Source organism: Pinus tabuliformis, chromosome 8, assembly GCF_031772625.1.
Source record: "Pinus tabuliformis cultivar Carrire ecotype Pingquan chromosome 8, CPIR1, whole genome shotgun sequence".
NCBI lineage: Eukaryota > Viridiplantae > Streptophyta > Pinopsida > Pinales > Pinaceae > Pinus > Pinus tabuliformis.
Window position 1 is genome coordinate 1,845,840,269 of NC_142294.1, and position 19,852 is coordinate 1,845,860,120.

At 36.9% G+C, this 19,852-nt stretch overlaps 1 pseudogene; it reads right to left on the reverse strand.

Annotated features, from left to right (window-relative positions):
• Positions 1–8,028: 8,028 nt before the first annotated feature.
• LOC149243642 (transmembrane emp24 domain-containing protein p24delta9 pseudogene) lies at positions 8,029–8,562 on the reverse strand (annotated as a pseudogene).
• Positions 8,563–19,852: the final 11,290 nt, after the last annotated feature.

Below are 19,852 nucleotides of genomic sequence, written 5' to 3' on the forward strand. Positions count from 1 at the left end.
AAATATCATACCTTAACTTACCCTTCCAAAAATGGATGAGAGTTGTGCATGTGTGACTGCAACCTGTTGTGAAAATGGTGGATAAAAGATGGATCTGTATTGTCGTATCAGCTGCTGGATCCTCTGCTACTAGATGAAAAATCTGAGGAGTCTGCTGAACATGGTTGAAAGTTGTATCTGTTGCTGGATGATGAATCTGATGAGTCTGCTGAATATGGTTGAAAATATATAAGGCTTGGAAGGTATACAAAATATAGAAGTTACATTTTCCTCCCAGCCTTATTTATTGACTTGTCCTCAAATACAATGTATACAATGAATGGAATTACAATGAATGGAAATTGGCTTCATCCGCTACAAAATATGGGTCTTCAAGTCTTCAACGCTCGATGGCACAAATCTTACTATGTGATTAAATGTGTCGATGTCGAACATAGCAAGAAGTTGTTGACTTAGTGGCCGTTAATGAATGCCCCTAGCCAACACAAGAGCTCCCACCATTGATTCCAATGGGAGTCAGGATGCCTAACACATCTTTGTAGGTACGAATAAATTTGTCGTAGTCGAGTCACCTACAAGATCCAACGAACAAGGGATATTAATGTACTCCCATTGTTCATTGGCAAGAGTACTTGCCATTAATGCATGCAAGCCTCTAGGTGTTTTTTCAATGATACATAGACTCTAGGACTTTGACTCAAGCAGGGTTTTATTGGCGGAAATGAAGGGGAATGATAATGACAAAGAAAATGGATGGATGTAAGGAAAATGCATGGTGGATGAATAAGAACTCTTGCTGTGAAAAATGGATATGGAAATGTCATGCTTTATGGATGTACAATTGGTGGGATTCAAAATCTTTTCAGAAAGGGAGGTGGAAGGTAGTGGTTGTGGAGATGGATTTGTCTTGAGAATTTTTTTCATGAATTAGTCTTTGGAAGACCAATTGTGCACATAATGTAATCTCCTTATGATCACTTGATTATCCTGTAACCTGTAAAAAAACTTGGTACAAAGAAAACATAAGTGTGCTCAAGAAGAATTGCGCATATCCTTCATGATTCTTACGCAAAAATTCCGTACCAAATAAAACAGAGCGAAGAAAATCAAAGCGTTGAAAGTAATGTTGGAAATAATACTGAGAGGGGGGGTGAATCAGTATTATCAGATCAATAAAACCTTTTCAATTTCATACTCAGAAACATATACGCGACTTCAGTTAAGTGAATCCGCGTGTACACGCGACTGTGTCTAAAGCAACTAGCGTATATGCAGATATCTTATGATTCAGTTAATCTTATCTTCAGTAAATGCATCAGAACATTATTAAGCAATTTAACAGTAAACAGGTGCAGTATAACAGAACAGAACATCACACAAGAGCCATACACATGAACACCATGATATAAGGTGGAAACCCAATGTGGGTGAAAACCACCTGCTGCAATTCGTCTCTTTCTTCTTTAATGAGAAACTTCTTTTACAATATACTGGTGCAGTCCTTTACCAGTATGCAGGCTACAACCTGCAGAGGGCTACAACCCTCTCTTTCGTTTTCCAACCACTTCTGGAAGGGAGCTACAACCCCCTCAGCTCTTGTACTAGCTGATCCATTTACTAGTACGTAGGTGCTGACCCTACAACCTTCAGGGACCACGTTTCATCAATTTTCAGACTGGATCCAAGAGTACAAAGCAAACATTACCGCAATACAATCATCAACTTATACTTGCATCATAATTCATTAAACAACCCAATACTGAATCACTGAAACCCTGTCATCAAGAACACAGAACCCAAACCAGAATCTAGAACTCTGCAACAACCACCAGAATCAGCAACAACCTGAAATATCAACCCTTATCATGCATACGCTACTTCACTGTACCAAAACCGCGTGTATACGCGCTTTCTCCAAAGGCAACCCGCGTGCAGATCTAGAAATGATTACTTCTGCCTTTGCTGTCAGATCCGACCCTTGCCAAGCGTCCCGAACAGATAACCAGCAATACCAGATCCTCTCACTGCGTCAGACACCCACACACACACTCTTTGCCTAGTGATCTTCTCCTTATATAGCCTTAGGCCTTGTTCAATACCAAGAGCCAAAACCATAGAAACACAATACCATCAACTTCAAAACTAGGGATCGACACGCCCGTCGAGACACAATGGTCCGAAACCATAGGCACAACTTCCAAGGACTAACCGCCATGGACCAAAGGTACTTTTCCACATACACGCGCTTTTTCTGAAGCCAACCTGCGTGTACACGCGACTTGGGCTTAACAAACCTGCGTGTATGAACTTCCTTGGCAAGCTGTACTAGGATCTGTCTTCTGATTAAGTTGCCATCTCCTGTACCAACTTCTGAGCATCTGTACCAACCTCTGAGTGAGTTGCCATCAAGGACAACACTTGAATCATAATGCCAACAATCTCCCCCTTTGGACTTGATGGCAACCACCACACCAAGTCACTCTCCCCCTTTGACATCAAGGGCAAAGGGTGGACCAAGATATTCTCTTCTTTGGTATACCCTCTCCTGTCCATACTGCTGTCCATACTCCCCCTGAGTACATGCTGAAATCTCCAAATGTGCTCCCCCTTTGTGTATGCCAAGGTGTACCAATCTGCTCTTGCTGAATTGTGCTGTTCATGCTCCCCTTGACTGTAGGCAAGATCTGCAAAAGATGTTCTTCAAGAAGAACAAAGTCTTATACATCATAGAAGACCTTCCTATCACCAAAAGACTCAACATACATTCATCACCCACCCTAGTGGGGATATACCAATATTGACTCATCTACCTAACCATGTGAAGATGATAATACATGAACATTTCATCATTCATCCCAGGCATAGTGGGGAAACCAACATAGGCCGTTACATGACCTTGACATCATAAAAGAGATACATGACATAGTGATGAAATATCTAGACCAAGACTTATGAACGCCACCAACAGCATCATGATCTGTACCATAAGCATCAGCCTGCAATACCATTCCTAAACAGTAAGATGTATCATTTAGCTTCATAGACTTTATCAACACCTTCTAACCATAATGCCAACAATGCATTATTTGAAGAATATTCTCCCCCTGAGTGTAAGCCAACCATGTCTGAACCATTTCCTGAGTCTGTTCTGCTCCCCCTGAGCCTGAGCCAACCATGACTACCCTCTGTTCTGCTGCCCTTTCTCCATATACGCGACTTTGCAGCCTGTAACTCGCGTATATACGCGACTTGTCTTCATTATATAAGCGTATGCAGGATGGAATACTGAATTTCACTTTCAGATTCCCCTGTGTCTGTTATGTCAGCTGACTGAGCTATCCCACACCTTTCTGTCTCTGTCTTCTTCAATTCCTGCAACTGTGATGATGTATGGTCCTTTTGTCTTGAATTTTGAAATCTGCTCCTGCATTCCCTTGCTTTATGCCCATAGTTGTTGCATGTATAGCACCTTATATTTTTCATGTTCCTTCTATCACAATCAATTGCTTTGTGTCCATATGCATTGCAGGCAAAGCAATACCCTCTGAAGTACCTGGGATGCGATGATCTTTCTTGAACCATTCTACTTCTGCATCTGGCTGCAACATGTCCAAGATTATGACATACATAACATTCAACATTATTCAGCGGAGGAAATAATCGTCTATCACGTCCATAGTTAGGAGTAAAGGATCTTCCTTGAGGAATTTCTTTCCTTGGTTGTTCCTTGAGCATTTCAGATTTCTCATTAGAGTTTCTTGTCTCACCTTGTGAACTAGATTCACCTTCAACATATTCATGAAAACCAAGACCAGTCTTGATAGCAGGAGATCTTTGACTATTAAGAATATCATCCAAGACTTTAGAACTATCTTGAAATCGTAAGAGCTTATCCTTTTCTTCTAGTTTACCTTTCAAGATATTTACCTCAACCTGATGTTGTTCTTCCTTTTTCAGATACTGCTTCCTTAGGTCTTCTTCTACTTTTCTCCCTTCTTCCACTTGTCGCTTTAGTTTGATCACTTCATGTTCTTGATCTTCAAGATCTTCTTTTAGAGAGAGGATCTTTGATTCAAGTCTCTGAATAGTTGTGCTCTGATCTTTTGCTATATCCTGCAATCTCTCCCTTACTCTGGTTTCTGTTTCCAATAGTTCTTTTAATTTGGCAGCTTCTTCAGTTTCTGCATTCTTCTCTTCATGTGCCATGAGACTTTTAATATCCTCGCTATTATTGGATGAAGCATTCTTCTTCTTGTGCGCCATGAGACTTCTAATATCTTCACTATCATTTAATGAACTTTTAATATGGGAATAATAGCTTCTACCATCTTCTTCATATATCCTTTCTTTGTTATGAGGACATCTAGCAGCATAGTGACCAACTCTACCACATAGAAAACATTTGAAAGGTAGCTTATCTTTGAACCGTCCAGTTCCCCGTTCAAGATTCTTGACAAAATTTACCTCATCTTCTTCCTCTGACACTTCGAATGCGGCCTCTGGTGGTACCTCTTGTCGCATTTCAAAAGCAGTTAAGATCCCGTGAAGCTGTGACATGGTAATTTTCCGCACATTCTCCTTTTCTTCTATGGCAGATACTTTAGAATCAAATTTAGTAGACAGAGATCTCAAAACCTTTTGAACTAAGACAACTTCCTCAAATTCTTCACCCAGATCCCTCATACAATTCACAATCTCATCCATACGCAGGAAATAATTAGCTACGCTTTCATTACTTCGCATCTTAAGAGTTTCATACCGGATTCTGAGAGTTTGAAGCTTCGCTATTTTTACCTGATCATCTCCTTCGTAGCTTGTAACGATTTTGTCCCATATTTCCTTAGCTGATTTGAGATGCATGATCTTCATAAATTCTGATTGAGTCAAAGTACTCAATAGGACATTAACTACTTTGGCATTGAGCTCATATTGCTTTTTCTCTGCTGGATCTGTAGGAGTTGCTGATGGGAATTTGTATCCTCCTTCTACGAGTCCCCAAACTTCTGCTCCAAGAGACTGTAGATATGCAGTGGTTCTTATCTTCCAGTGAGTAAAATTGTTCCCGTCAAAGACTGGTGGCCTGATGTGTGCCTCTCTTTCTGGATTAGCCATTTTGATGGATCTTTTCCTTCAAGCGATCAAGCTTCCTCTGAAGGACCTGCTCCGATACCAATTGTTGGAAATAATACTGAGAGGGGGGGTGAATCAGTATTATCAGATCAATAAAACCTTTTCAATTTCATACTCAGAAACATATACGCGACTTCAGTTAAGTGAATCCGCGTGTACACGCGACTGTGTCTAAAGCAACTAGCGTATATGCAGATATCTTATGATTCAGTTAATCTTATCTTCAGTAAATGCATCAGAACATTATTAAGCAATTTAACAGTAAATAGGTGCAGTATAACAGAACAGAACATCACACAAGAGCCATACACATGAACACCATGATATAAGGTGGAAACCCAATGTGGGTGAAAACCACCTGCTGCAATTCGTCTCTTTCTTCTTTAATGAGAAACTTCTTTTACAATATACTGGTGCAGTCCTTTACCAGTATGTAGGCTACAACCTGCAGAGGGCTACAACCCTCTCTTTCGTTTTCCAACCACTTCTGGAAGGGAGCTACAACCCCCTCAGCTCTTGTACTAGCTGATCCATTTACTAGTACGTAGGTGCTGACCCTACAACCTTCAGGGACCACGTTTCATCAATTTTCAGACTGGATCCAAGAGTACAAAGCAAACATTACCGCAATACAATCATCAACTTATACTTGCATCATAATTCATTAAACAACCCAATACTGAATCACTGAAACCCTGTCATCAAGAACACAGAACCCAAACCAGAATCTAGAACTCTGCAACAACCACCAGAATCAGCAACAACCTGAAATATCAACCCTTATCATGCATACGCTACTTCACTGTACCAAAACCGCGTGTATACGCGCTTTCTCCAAAGGCAACCCGCGTGCAGATCTAGAAATGATTACTTCTGCCTTTGCTGTCAGATCCGACCCTTGCCAAGCGTCCCGAACAGATAACCAGCAATACCAGATCCTCTCACTGCGTCAGACACCCACACACACACTCTTTGCCTAGTGATCTTCTCCTTATATAGCCTTAGGCCTTGTTCAATACCAAGAGCCAAAACCATAGAAACACAATACCATCAACTTCAAAACTAGGGATCGACACGCCCGTCGAGACACAATGGTCCGAAACCATAGGCACAACTTCCAAGGACTAACCGCCATGGACCAAAGGTACTTTTCCACATACACGCGCTTTTTCTGAAGCCAACCTGCGTGTACACGCGACTTGGGCTTAACAAACCTGCGTGTATGAACTTCCTTGGCAAGCTGTACTAGGATCTGTCTTCTGATTAAGTTGCCATCTCCTGTACCAACTTCTGAGCATCTGTACCAACCTCTGAGTGAGTTGCCATCAAGGACAACACTTGAATCATAATGCCAACAAGTAACTCAATTCATGATATCAATTTCAATCCATTCTTAAAAACAACCATGTAAAATAATACTCCCTGTCAGATAACTCATGAAATGTGCTCCGCAAAAAGATTGACATTAGAAGTATGGGCACTACTCTGCATATTAATATGTCACATAAAAGCATTTCATGAGTTAATTGACACAAAGAGCTAATTTGAAGCTATCGAAAGAATCCTCCAATCAATTTTTAAAATTTGTTTCCGAATATTCCACTTTTTATTTTCAAAGCTATGTGAATTTTGTGAATTTTTTTTTAGATTTTTTTAAAATGAAAACATAATTTTTTTAGATGTTTTATTAAACAATAAATTAAAAACATAGATTTTTAATTTATTATTTAAGTGAAAATTTTTATATTTTTTTTTTTATTTTTTATTTTTAAATGAAAAACAACAAAATTTTATTGGTTAAAACCTAATAAAAAACTATTACTAAATTAAAGTTAGCTTTTTTCTTTTTTCTAAAAAATAAGAAAATTTTTCTTTTTTTTTATATTATTTTATTTATTAAAAATAATAATAAAAATGGTTTTGATTTTTTTTTTTATTATCAAAACACACAATTTTTTTATTTTTAATAAAATAAAAAACAACAAAATTTTTTATTTTGATTGAAATAACAAATTAAAAACCACTGTTTTTAATTTATTATTTATGTTTATTTTTGAGAATTCTTTTTCTTTTTTTTTAAATCAACAAATTAAAAAAACAATTTTTTTTTTATTTATCATTTCTAAAATTAAACTAACACTAAAAATAGATTTTTTTAATATTCTAAAAAAACACAAAATCCTCCAGAATCAATGATAAATCTGGATTTTTTTTCTAAAGATAAAGTCAGCGAACTTATCTGGCACAATTGTTGCACAAAATATGCAACAATTTTCTATGGTTATCCGCTTTGGCCGGCCTTAACCTCAGCAACAGTCTCAGCAACCTTGCAGGGTTTCCTTTGTGTAAATTTTCATAACTGTTTATCGCGCCTATTGTTCCTGAAGGCGCAGCGGCCGACGCTGTAGACGATTGTTGAGCTAAAATGTGCCAAAATGTTGACCAAGTCACCCACTGGAATTGTTGACCATAAATGTGCCAAATTTGGGATGGACACATGAAGCGATTGTAGCAGGCGTGGGGAAGAAGAAATTTTACATAAAAATAAATGAAAATGAGATTGCCAATGATTATCCTTTGCCTGCATTCTACAGGTCTATGTTTTCTTTGATGATGATACTCCAATTTTAGCCACTGAAGACCTTCCTCGCACGATGCTACATGATTGGTCTTTGTACAATTCTGATTCAAGGTTTGTTCCACTTGAGCTTCTACCCATGTTGCCAAATACAGAGGCCGACGTGGAGGTTTTTGGATTTTCTCCTCTGGCAACCCTTTCTCTTAGCTCTCGAAGGCAGTTCCTAACACGTTTATTGGCGCTGACCTTCTCGACTCTCATGACCAGGGCCCCTGAAGTGAAGCATGCGGGAGATGTGCTCCAGAACGTAGCCGAGGCCGTCATTGGAGAGGAGGAGATCGGGAGTGAGCTTGGGACGAGTGTGTGGCGGCTTTTTCAGCTTCTTGTTGCCGTTGCTTGTCTCTCTTGGCAATTTTAGCCCAATCCTTAGCAAAAACCCCAGTCTTCCATTCCAGTGCAACAGAGGCAGTTATGGGATGTTGAGTAGGAAGTATCCAGAAACATGCCATGTAATCACCACTTTCAGTAGTTGTTAAGGCGAATTGACCCGATTCCACTTTATCAGCATAATGCAAACTATTGCCATAAGGGGAAGTCACCCTAACAGCGATCTTGTGATCATCGGCAACAGGTTGGGCATTGCCGGTCCCATAATGATGTTCATCTGAGCCTGGTGCTACAACATGATAATTTCCCAACACCAATACATTGCGCTGGATCTCCTCTGCGATGCACTTGGTCTGCCCTGATGGCAACTCGAAGCGAATGCACTGCACTTGCCGCACACCCAAACACAGAAATACCAATAAAAACGCCGTAAAACGTTCCATCTGATAAGTTTGCAGACAGTCCATCGACTTATGTCATATGTAGAGAGAACCCAAATAGGGATTTGAAAGCAGATCCAGCCAAGATCTCTGTTTGAATCCCTGATCTATGAACAGAATAAGGGCCAGTACAACATACGGCTGCTGCATGACTCCGCTCAAAATAACTTCACCTTTGTTTCAACAGCCTGCTTAGCCCTCGGGAACGAAACTCGATCTTTCGTTAACTGCAAATCACAAAACATTACAGTATCGGCAAAACTGTCATTAACTGCCAGGTTATAAGCAACCATTGTTTGGCTAGGTAGAATCCCCGAAAATCCACCATTGGCTATGACGACGGGTGGCCTGCCAATGAGAGTTTTCCAAGGAGAAGAATTCCGAGCGCTTGCGAAGCAAAGGAGTGCAAATATCGATACCACCAGCACTTTTGCACTGCGATCCAACGCCATCATCATCGTTGATGGAAAACGCAGGGTGCAGGATGACGTTGGTCCATTTGATCGAATTCGGTGGTTTTTTTTATTTACTGTTTTGCATTTTATTTTAAATATCTAAAAAAACAAAAAATGATTAGTGGTTTTTTTTAAATATTAAAAACAACAAAAAAATGGTTAGTTTTTTTTTTTTAATAATAATAATATATGTTATGATACATATATTACTATTACTTTGTGGATTTTTTTATTTTTTTTTTACATCTAAAATTAAAAACTAAAATTTTTTATTTTTTAAAATCTAAAACTAAAAAAATTAAAAAATTTTATTATTATTTTTTAAAAATCTAAAATTAAAAAACTAAATTTCATCTAAAAAGATTTTTTTTTTTTCATTCACAAAATTCTTTATTGTTTTTTTGCAAATTAGCTCTCCAGCAAGAGTTTTTTTATTTGAACCAAATCAATGGATTTTCTGATCTTCCTGATCGCACGAAGCGCAGGAAGAGAGCATACTTATCGATTGATTTGTGTTTATTTATGCAGGGGGGGTGTTTTTGAAAAGACGAAATTTAAAACTAACTAAATACTAAACCATCAAAAAAACTCAAACTTAAACTTCTTTGTGAAGATCCTGCTGTCACTAGGTCTCACAAGTTATTGTGTCTAAAGAAAAATAGTACTAAATTAAATTCTAATGCCTAATCCCTTAGCACCATCCCCGGCAACGGCGCCAAAATGTTGGGCAATTTATTGGGCTTAAATTGCTGCATAAATTATCGACCAGGGAAACTCGTAAGCTTGTGATGATGCCAGCACAATATATGCAGGAGTAGGCAACTAACCTATGTCTAACTAAATTATTTACGATTCAATATAATATGCAAGGGAAGAGGCTCCTAACTTAAGGAGGTCCTGGTTGTCCTTCCCTACAGTATCATAGAGAAATCATTAATTACATAAAACTAAAACCTTGAAATGAAAACAAGAGAATGAACTTAGTTATTGTTTAGATTCAAGTAGAGAGAGAGACTAACTTAGTCTCTTGATTGTCCTCTCATGTACTAATCCAAACTAAACTAGGATTCATTCATAAGCATAAGAAATGAAATAACTTTGAAACATAAACACAAAAGAATGAATTTCAATTACCATATAAATCATTGGAGAGAGAGCCTAACTTAGACTCTTGGTATCTCCTCATATGATACTTGAAACATAAAAGCAAAAGAATGAATTCCAATTATCATACAAATCAAATAGAGAGAGAGAGCCTAACTTAGACCCTTAGTTGTCCTCTCATATGCTGATTACATTCTAATTTAAAACTCATTCATCAATCACAAACAAATCCTCAAACATCTAGACAAATAAATGAAATAAGATCTAATATGAAATAACATGTTTCTCTCATCCTTTTAGAGTGAGCTCAATTCTCTTAAGAACAAGACAAATTATTCCATATACTACATTAAGAAAACTTATATCTAAAACTACATAAATTCATATCCTACATTCTAAAACTACATAATGGAAATATATGAAAAATGAAGCCTTATTCTATTCCATCATCAATTGGATACAATGCTCTAACAGTCCTCTCTTTTGGAATGGAGGAGGTACTCCTATTTATACAAAAACTATGATAACAACCTCATAAATGTAGACCCACTATTCTCTCCTTTGACCCACATATTTCTCAACCAATGATGACACATAACCCTATCCTCCATGATCTCCTCCATGAGGTCCATGATCTTCTCCATGAAGCTTATCTTATCAAATTCGAATTTGATCATTCAAGGCCACATAAAGATGCCCTGGAAGCTTCCTTTGTGCCTACACATGTCAACAAACTCATGCTAAATGTTAGGTATAAGTTTAAGCATATTATTTTCTAAGTTTTAGCCATAAATTCACTTAAAAATGTTAAGAATTAATAAACTTTGGAAAAACATAGTTATGACCCAAAAATGAGGTGAATGCAATGATATGGAGGTGGAATGGAGGTGACATGAAGGTAAAATGTGAAAATATTGGTGAATAATGGAGTGAAAATAGGGACTATTTTGAGGCCCAACAGCTCACAAGGGGCGAGTTCAACATAAATTTCCCATCTCATGGAAGCACTCAACGCAATGAATACCATTGCTTAATAAGGGGGGAGGACTGATCTAGGTGGATATTGGTGTCCACTCGCCTATTCCACTTGGACCCCGAGCACTGTCTATTTCAGTTTCCTTAATTGTAGCACAATTTACTATTTTTGGAATTTTTTTGGTTCCTGGACTTTTGGAGCAGTTTTGAGGCCCTAAACGACATTTTTTGGGAAAACATGTAGACCTATTGGCTATGATAAATGCTTGTAGATGAAAGTTGTAGTCCTCAGATATATACTTCTAACAAGGTATCATGCGCATCAAACAAAGATCGTATGCCAAAGTTGCAACCTCGGGAAGTTAGTGTACCAATCAACCCCAACGCAACCCACAAACTTCTGGCACTTCATCTCCTAGGGTTAGGTTTTTGGATGTTTATGATTTTTCCTTATATCTCAATAACAAAAATACCTGTGAACCTCATTGTAACACAATTCAGAGGCATGTAGCCACCAAATCTCATCTCAAAGATAAGCTACCATCACCCGAGCTAGTTTATTTCCATTCTCGATGTAAACAATTTTTAATATTTTGTTATTAATGAATTGAAGTTTAGTTTTATTGTAGGTTTGTGTTTTTGTTTAAATCTGTAATTCATATTGTTGCTGCATAAATCTAGATCATTGTTAGAAGCATCAACTCCCACTATGCACAAGAACCAACCTACTGATTTTTCAGGCACCTACTTGTAGGAGACTCCAATCCCATGATCAATGATGTTAAGATTTGTTCTTGCTGACTTAATTGATCTCCTCTTTACTGTACCCTCTCTATTTATGATCCTCTGCACTTTTCTTTATGAAAACTTCAACTTTTCCCCAATGTCCACCCACAACATTTATTTTTATCCTTTTATTCTTTGTATGCTTAAGAACTTTGATATTTAACATGTTTTTCATTGTCTTCTCGTATCAACTAACTCTTTCTCTGTCTCCTACGTTGTTAATTTGATCAAAACTAGTGCCAAAATCATCTATTGTAACTTGAAGCATCAACTTATATCCATCTTAGCTGTGTCATTTCACATTCATAAATATTATAAATCAACTCGCTTCACTGGTTTTTTCATTTCAGATTCAACCTAGATATGACACTAAATTTTTTAACCACCAAAATGAAATGTCAAGAAAAAATGAAACACCAAGTTTTTGGAATTTAAAATCAAAGAATTGAAACAAAAATATTTCAATACATGGAAAAGCACAAAACAACATAAACACAGATGTATGTGGTTCACCCAATCTGGGCGATGTCCACAGTGAAACAACTAGTCCTTCATTTTATTTCGTCCAACAATATGAAGGGATACAACTTGCAACACATCTGCTGTAATTTCCTCTTCGCTCTCACACAATATCCTCTCTTTCTCTCAAAAGAAATAATACCCATCTGCAATACAATTCCCTCATCAAAATCGAGGGTTTCCTTCTAGGGAAAAAACACTCCCCCATGAGGGACTAGGATCAAAATGCGCCTGAAACAAAATCTTTGAATAAGGAAGATAATCAAGCTCCACACCCAATCCAATCACCAAATTCACTTTCACTCCAAAATTCCAAATTCTTATAGTGGAGGACCTCAACCTTCAACCCTTTTTCACCATATGACTTTGAGTGATGATTGTGGTCTTATTGTGTCGTTTTTTCATTGTACCATCCTCTCCACAGGACACAACTCAAATCAGGTTGGGGCATGAAGTCTGTTAAACAATGGAAATTTTCTCATTTGTGGTTTTTGATATATGACTCCATTCCTCCCGATCTTTGTCTTGTTGGCCAATATGATAAACTTGGCATTTTTCAAAGATTTTTTAACAAATTTTAAAAATTTGCTAACACTAGAAAAGACCACCAAACACATCTCATTCAAAGACCCTAGCACAAAACCTAAGAAGCTGAAACATGATCCTCAATACTTCCAAGTCATACGTTGACATCGTCACTTCTGAATGGACATCTTTGAGTGGTACCACATGTACTTGTTGCCATGTCACTTGGTATAGGCCAAAGGCCATAGGACTTGTGTTTTGCGACCATTTCCTTTCTTATTTTTTTATGGACAAGGAATAAATTTTACGTTATTTAGGACTGCTAGGAATATTTTTGTCTCCAAGAGTCTATTCCATGCCACGACATTGTGACTACATAACACTTCCTCTAGCCATGCTCTTGGGGAAAGGAATTCTTGTCAATTGCAATTGTTGGGAAAATTCTCTATCTCACATCGTGCTCCAACAAACCTTTTTACTTGACCTTCAGCCATGCTCCCAAGATCCGATGATGTCATTACACATAATCACACTGCCACTCATCATCGAGGTGACATAATTGCCACCTGTGCACCACATCACCTGCCAACTCATCTCTGTTAACCAATCATGCAATGCCACATGTCTTGGCCTTGTCGTTTCCTTGGTAGAGAGGAAGAGTCTAAGGATTTGGTTTTTAGCCAATGGTTAGTGTTAAAAAAAAAAATCCCAAGGCACAATTTTTTGTTAAATGCCATATATCAAACTCTGTTTACCAGAATTTTTTTACCATTGCGCCTTCACTAGTTAAAAACAACTTTTTGATGGAAATACTTGTGTGAATGACAATTTGACCATTCGTTGATGGGAATAAATATTGTCTCATGCCTTCTCTTTTCTTGAGGAACCATGAGCCATTGGAACCCTACCAAAACCTCAATAACTTCTCAACCATTAGAAATATCTCAATCAATTATATTATTTTAATGTTGATGAGAATAAAATATTTCAATTTTCAAAGAAAATGAGTAATTGAAAGTAGAAAAAAAAACAATTGATTCTAAATAAGAGGAAGATGTATAATTCATTTATTAATTTAATTATTAATAAAAATAACTCAATATGAATGAGAAATAAAAGATTTCAATATAACTATGTATATATTATATAAAGAAATTGGAAAAAATAAATTTTATAGTTAGTCTCACTACTTTACATTCTTGCTTTTTCTTTTTCTTTTCCTTTTTCACCTTTAACTTTGGGTCGATTTTGTTTGAAATCTAGCAAAGATTTGATGAAATTGCAAATTTAATTTGTCCTAGAAAGTGCCCATAAAGAGGATCAAAACAAATTTTGCGTTCTAAAAAAGGTTTGCACCACTAAGTTGGATCTGTATTGGTTTAACAAATTTAGATAATTAGATGTTATTCATGATATTTTTTATTATTTTATTATTTTTTATACACATATAGGCTTATTTTACTTAAAAGTAAGGAAAACAAAAATAAAATGGATCAAAAATTCCTTGTAATTTATCTAGAAGAGACTTGGTATATAAAATAGAAAAACTAACATTATGTATTTTTTAATTATTTATAAAACATCAAATAAAAAATAATTGACTATTAAAATATATTAACCATTAACACTAATTTAGCAATTTAAAAAAATAAATATTGGGCTAAGAGGTGCATTCTACCACCTAGTATGATGTGTAATGATTCCCGTAAGTGATCAAAATAAAATTTAATGTCGGTTTATAAAAAAATTTAAAGTATAAATAAATAATTAAAAATCTATTAACCCAACAAAGTTTGATCATTATTGTTTTGGCTTTGAGTCGTTGGATTCAAGTTCTCAATGCTCTCAACTTACAATTAAGATCCATACACTCTGAACCCTATAAATTAGATTATAATATTCACTGATATCTCTGTTGTAAACTTCAACAAAAAAATTTACCACATTAAAATTCTAAATTAGGTAAAGTTTTAAACATGTTTACCTTTTACTAAAGTCAATACCATTTACTGAAACAAAGTAAAATGGTTAATACAACACAAAGAATCCAAAATATTGTTCCAAAATCTTTTAATATTTCTTTTAATTAATATTTGTAAAATGAATTTTTAAAAGGAAAACCATATCATATGGATATATTAAAATATCTAAAGACATAAATATTTCCACATCAAAGTTATAATATTTGAAAATTTTGTTATCATGCCATGTAAAAAATATCATTAAATCCAATATTAATATTAATATATAAATATAATATTAGAAAATTAATAACTTAGGATTAATACAATATGAAATTTGTTATATTATAATATATATTAATATATCATGATATATATTAACTCTAGATATATATGGGAGGGAAGAACAAAGACAAAGTGATAGAGGGAGTGAGAAGAATTGAGAGAAAGGGAGAGAGAGGAAGGATGAGAGAGGACTTGAGAGAGAAGAGGAGAGAGGGAGGGATAGAGAAATGGAGTTGGAAGGAAAAAGAGGGAGGGAAGAAGAATCACATAGAGAGATAAAAGTGGGGAGAGAGAGAGAGAGAGAGAGAGAGAGAGAGATGGAAAGAGAGTGTATATGTTTGGGGGTGAGATAGAGAGATAAAGAAGGATAGATAAAGAGAAGAGGGGGAGAGAAGGATAGATATGGACAAAGTTGTAGGGTGGAAAGAGAGTGTTGGGTCCCTATAATACTAGTGATTACCCCATTACTATTGTAGTTATACCCCCTATTTATATTGTTGTGCCCCTATTACCCCCATATTGTTATTTCTGTGCCCCATAGAATCCCTCTATTGTTATTTTTGTGGCTTTATATTATTATTGTTAGGTCGGCTGGATTATATTGTGACTCCCTAGACTCCTATATATAGAAAGGAGGTTTTGTCATTTTTATCATCCAAGAATTGTTCATTTATGTAATGTAAAGGAGGTTGCCCCCTCGAAGAGGCTGAATTCTAAGGCGTGGATCTCTCTTTTCTATCTTTTTGTGAGCTGGTTTCATAACATTTGGTATCAGAGCTTTGGATTCTAGGGTTTCGCTGCTCCAAACAGGTCATCGTGGAATTTTCGCTATAACTTTTTTTCTGTGACGTTTCAGAAGTCGCAAAAAAAACCCATTTGAGAAGAAATCGCGCTGAACCTTGGGTTCGAATTTCATAGCGTTTCGCGCGATATTTGGGGAGATATGATCTGAGGAAGTTGGTCTTTTGCAGACTCTTGAATTACATTAAAAACAGGTGACCTGGGGAAAATCGTCATAACTTTCTCTCTGGGGATCGGATTGAAATTTCGTAAGAAGGTACAGAAAGAGGATGGACTGTAGTTTCTTGTATGTGTGTTCCAGATTCAAAGGTTAAAACAGGGACTCGTGGCATGTCGTACAAGTTCGCTCTACTGAACCAGTCTAAAAGCAAGTCACTATGGGAGATTTCACATAACTCTTCCTTGGAGAATCCAATTTGGCTCAGACTTGTGGCATTGGAAAGAGGACGCAGAAGGCTACTACAGGTAGCAATTTCAGAATTGGATGATCCGAAATTACAGAGATACATCAGATTCAATATCAGATTCAATATCTAATATAATGCACTGCGTAAATCCCCCATACTTAAATTCAAAAAGAGTCAAGGGATCTCTACTTGAATGGTTCATGAGGCACAATACTTGCTAAGGTTTTGCAAATGGGGTAGCAAGCTAAGTGGGCTTGATTGTGGGGAAAAACTCCACAGTTAAGCGCGCTTGAGCCAGAGGAGTTCTGGGATGGGTGACCTCCTGGGAAGTCCTGGTTACCGGGTGCAAGCCCCGGAAGTGATGATTGATGCTATGTGATTCGTTCTCCACATTTCACTAGTTTCAATCCCACTTCTTCACCCCTGTGAGCATCACCCGATGCAATGAGTGCTAAGTGAACTATTCAAAAATCATGAGAAATTAGTCAGTTACGACTACCTCTCATGGAAATGGTCATACGTTTGAATGACTTACTTAACGCAGTTGAATCCCAAAAATGATATCTAATATAATGCACTGCGTAAATCCCCCATACTTAGGTGTGTAGTTTTTTTTTTTAATTTTTGTGTAAGCTTGGTTTAACGGAATTCAAAGGGCATAGTAAAGCATTATTATCGGTAACTGATGCCCCGAGGAAAGAAAATTCAAACACCTAATAAGGAACCTGAAAGCTCTAACATGACTCATGAAGAAGAGGAAGAAATGCTACATGATATATCAAAATTACAAGAACAAGTGCAACAAATGTCACGCTCACAAAAGCTAACAGAAGCTAAGGTAAATGGCGTGGAATCTAAAATAAAGGGCATGGAAGCTAAGATGGAGGATTCGATGGCAAATTTGAAGATAGATTTGAAGACAGACATGGAAGAATTGAAGAAGTTGCTACAAGAAAGGGTCACTAATGGTGAAAAGGTAGTAAAGGAAACTCATGATGAGAAAAAAAGAAATGTTAATCATGATTCCATAGACTCTATTGTTGGATCGAAGACTCACCATGTTCCAAAAATCGATATGAGGAAGTTTGATGGCAAGGATCCCGCCACATGGATATTACAGATGGAGCAATTCTTCGATCTCAATAATGTGCAAAACACACAAAAGGTACGTATGGCAACTTTATATTTGGAACCAAATCAGTTTGTATGGTATCAACGGCTTTGTTCTCGTAAACAATTTATCACTTGGACAATTTTTATGGAAGAATTGATAGCACATTATGAGGATACAAAAAGAAACACTTTTTTTAGCCAATTGATAAGTCTCAAACAAAAGGGTTCAATAATGGAGCACATTGAGGAGTTCCAAAAATTGAACATAAGGGTAAAAGATATTCCAGAGGAGCATAGGATTGATGTGTTCATAGGGTCTTTAAAGGATAATATCCAACATGATGTGCGCCTTTGGGAACCTGATTCATTAGAGAAGGCATTCAGGTTAGCAAGAAAAATGGAAAGCAAAATTATGGCAAGTAGGAAGCATACCATTCACAACTATAAAGACGGAAGTGTTGTTGCCCATAGTCTTCCACAACCTACAAGGTTGACACCACAACAATTGGAAGAAAAAAGAGCAAAAGGGCTTTATTACAATTGTGATAGCAAATACACAAAAGGTCATAAGTGTGCTGAGAAGAAATTATTCTACATAGATTGTGAAGAGGAAGAAGAAAAGGAGCAAGAAAGGTCAAAAGAAGAGGATATATTCCAGGAACAAAGCCTAGATGAAGAACAAATAAATCCGACCATATCTTGTAATGCATTGGCGGGAATTACCACTCCTCAAACCATCAAGATAGAAGGACAAATCAAGAAGAAAAAGGTAATAGTGTTGATTGATTCAGGAAGCACCCATAATTTTATTCATTGTAGGGTAGCAAAAGAATTGAATTGCTTCCTATATCCAGCACCAGAGTGTCAAGTGATGATTGCAAATGGAGGAACAATAAATTGTTCTGGAAAGTGCCATAATATCAAGCTATCCATGGGAGAATATGTATTGACTAGCCCAATGCTTTCCATTCCAATGGGAGGTGCTGATGTTGTACTAGGAGTCCAATGGCTACAATCCTTGGGTACAATAGCTTTTAATTTTCAAGAACTTTTCATGAAATTTTCTGTGGAAGGAAAGGAAGTTGAATTAAGGGGTATTGCAGGGAAACCAGGAAAGATAATCAGCTCTAATGGCATGACAAAGCTTCTAAAAAAGGAGCAAAGAGGTGTAATTGCACAATTATGTTCGCTAGATGTTTCCACATTGGAATCATCTATTTCTCCAGATCTCCAAAAAGTCCTGGACAATCATTCCAAGGTATTTGAGACTCCCAAAGGTCTCCCACCTATGCGTGATCATGATCATGCTATTCATCTGATTCCAGGAAGTGTTCCTCCAAACATCAGGCCGTACAGATATCCATATGTCCAAAAAAGTGAAATTGAACGTATGGTTGCAGAAATGCTAGAGGCTGGTATAATTCAACCGAGTCAAAGTTCTTTCTCAGCTCCAGTAGTATTGGTGCACAAGAAGGATGGATCATGGCGCATGTGTCCAGATTATAGGGAGCTCAACAAGCTCACTATTAAAGATAAGTTCCCCATTCCTGTTATTGATGAATTACTGGATGAATTGCATGGATCAATTTACTTCACCAAGTTTGATCTTCGTTCGGGATATCATCAAATTAGAATGAAGATTGAAGACATTCCGAAAACGGCATTTAGAACTCATGAGGGTCATTATGAATTTTTGGTCATGCCTTTTGGCCTTACCAATGCACCTTCAACATTTCAAGGTTTGATGAATTCAATTTTCAAACCATTCCTTAGAAAATTTGTGTTAGTATTTTTTGATGATATACTAATCTACAACAAATCTTGGAAGGATCATGTTGAACATGTTGACAGGGTGTTACAACTATTGGAGGAGAAACAATTATATGCAAAAAGATCCAAATGTTTCTTTGGAGTCCAGGAGGTGGAATATTTGGGTCATATTGTATCTCATGAAGGAGTTAAGGTAGACCCTAGCAAAATTAAAGCCATTAAGGAATGGAAAATCCCCACATCCATAAAGCATCTGCGAGGATTTCTTGGGTTGACAGGGTATTATCGCAAGTTTGTTAAGAATTATGGGAGAATAGCAGCACCTCTAACAACATTATTGAAGAAAGATTCATTTTCATGGACTTCGGAAGCAACAAAGGCCTTTGAAAATCTTAAAGAGGCAATGTGCCAAGCACCGGTCTTAGCTACGCCGGACTTCACAAAAACCTTTATTGTGGAATGTGATGCTTCAGGAAATGGAATTGGTGCTGTTCTAATGCAAGATGAAAGACCCATTGCTTTTGAAAGTCGTCCAATCAAGGGAAAGTTTTTAAGCAAAGCTATTTATGAGAAGGAAATGTTGGCAATACTCCATGCACTTAAGAAATGGCGACCC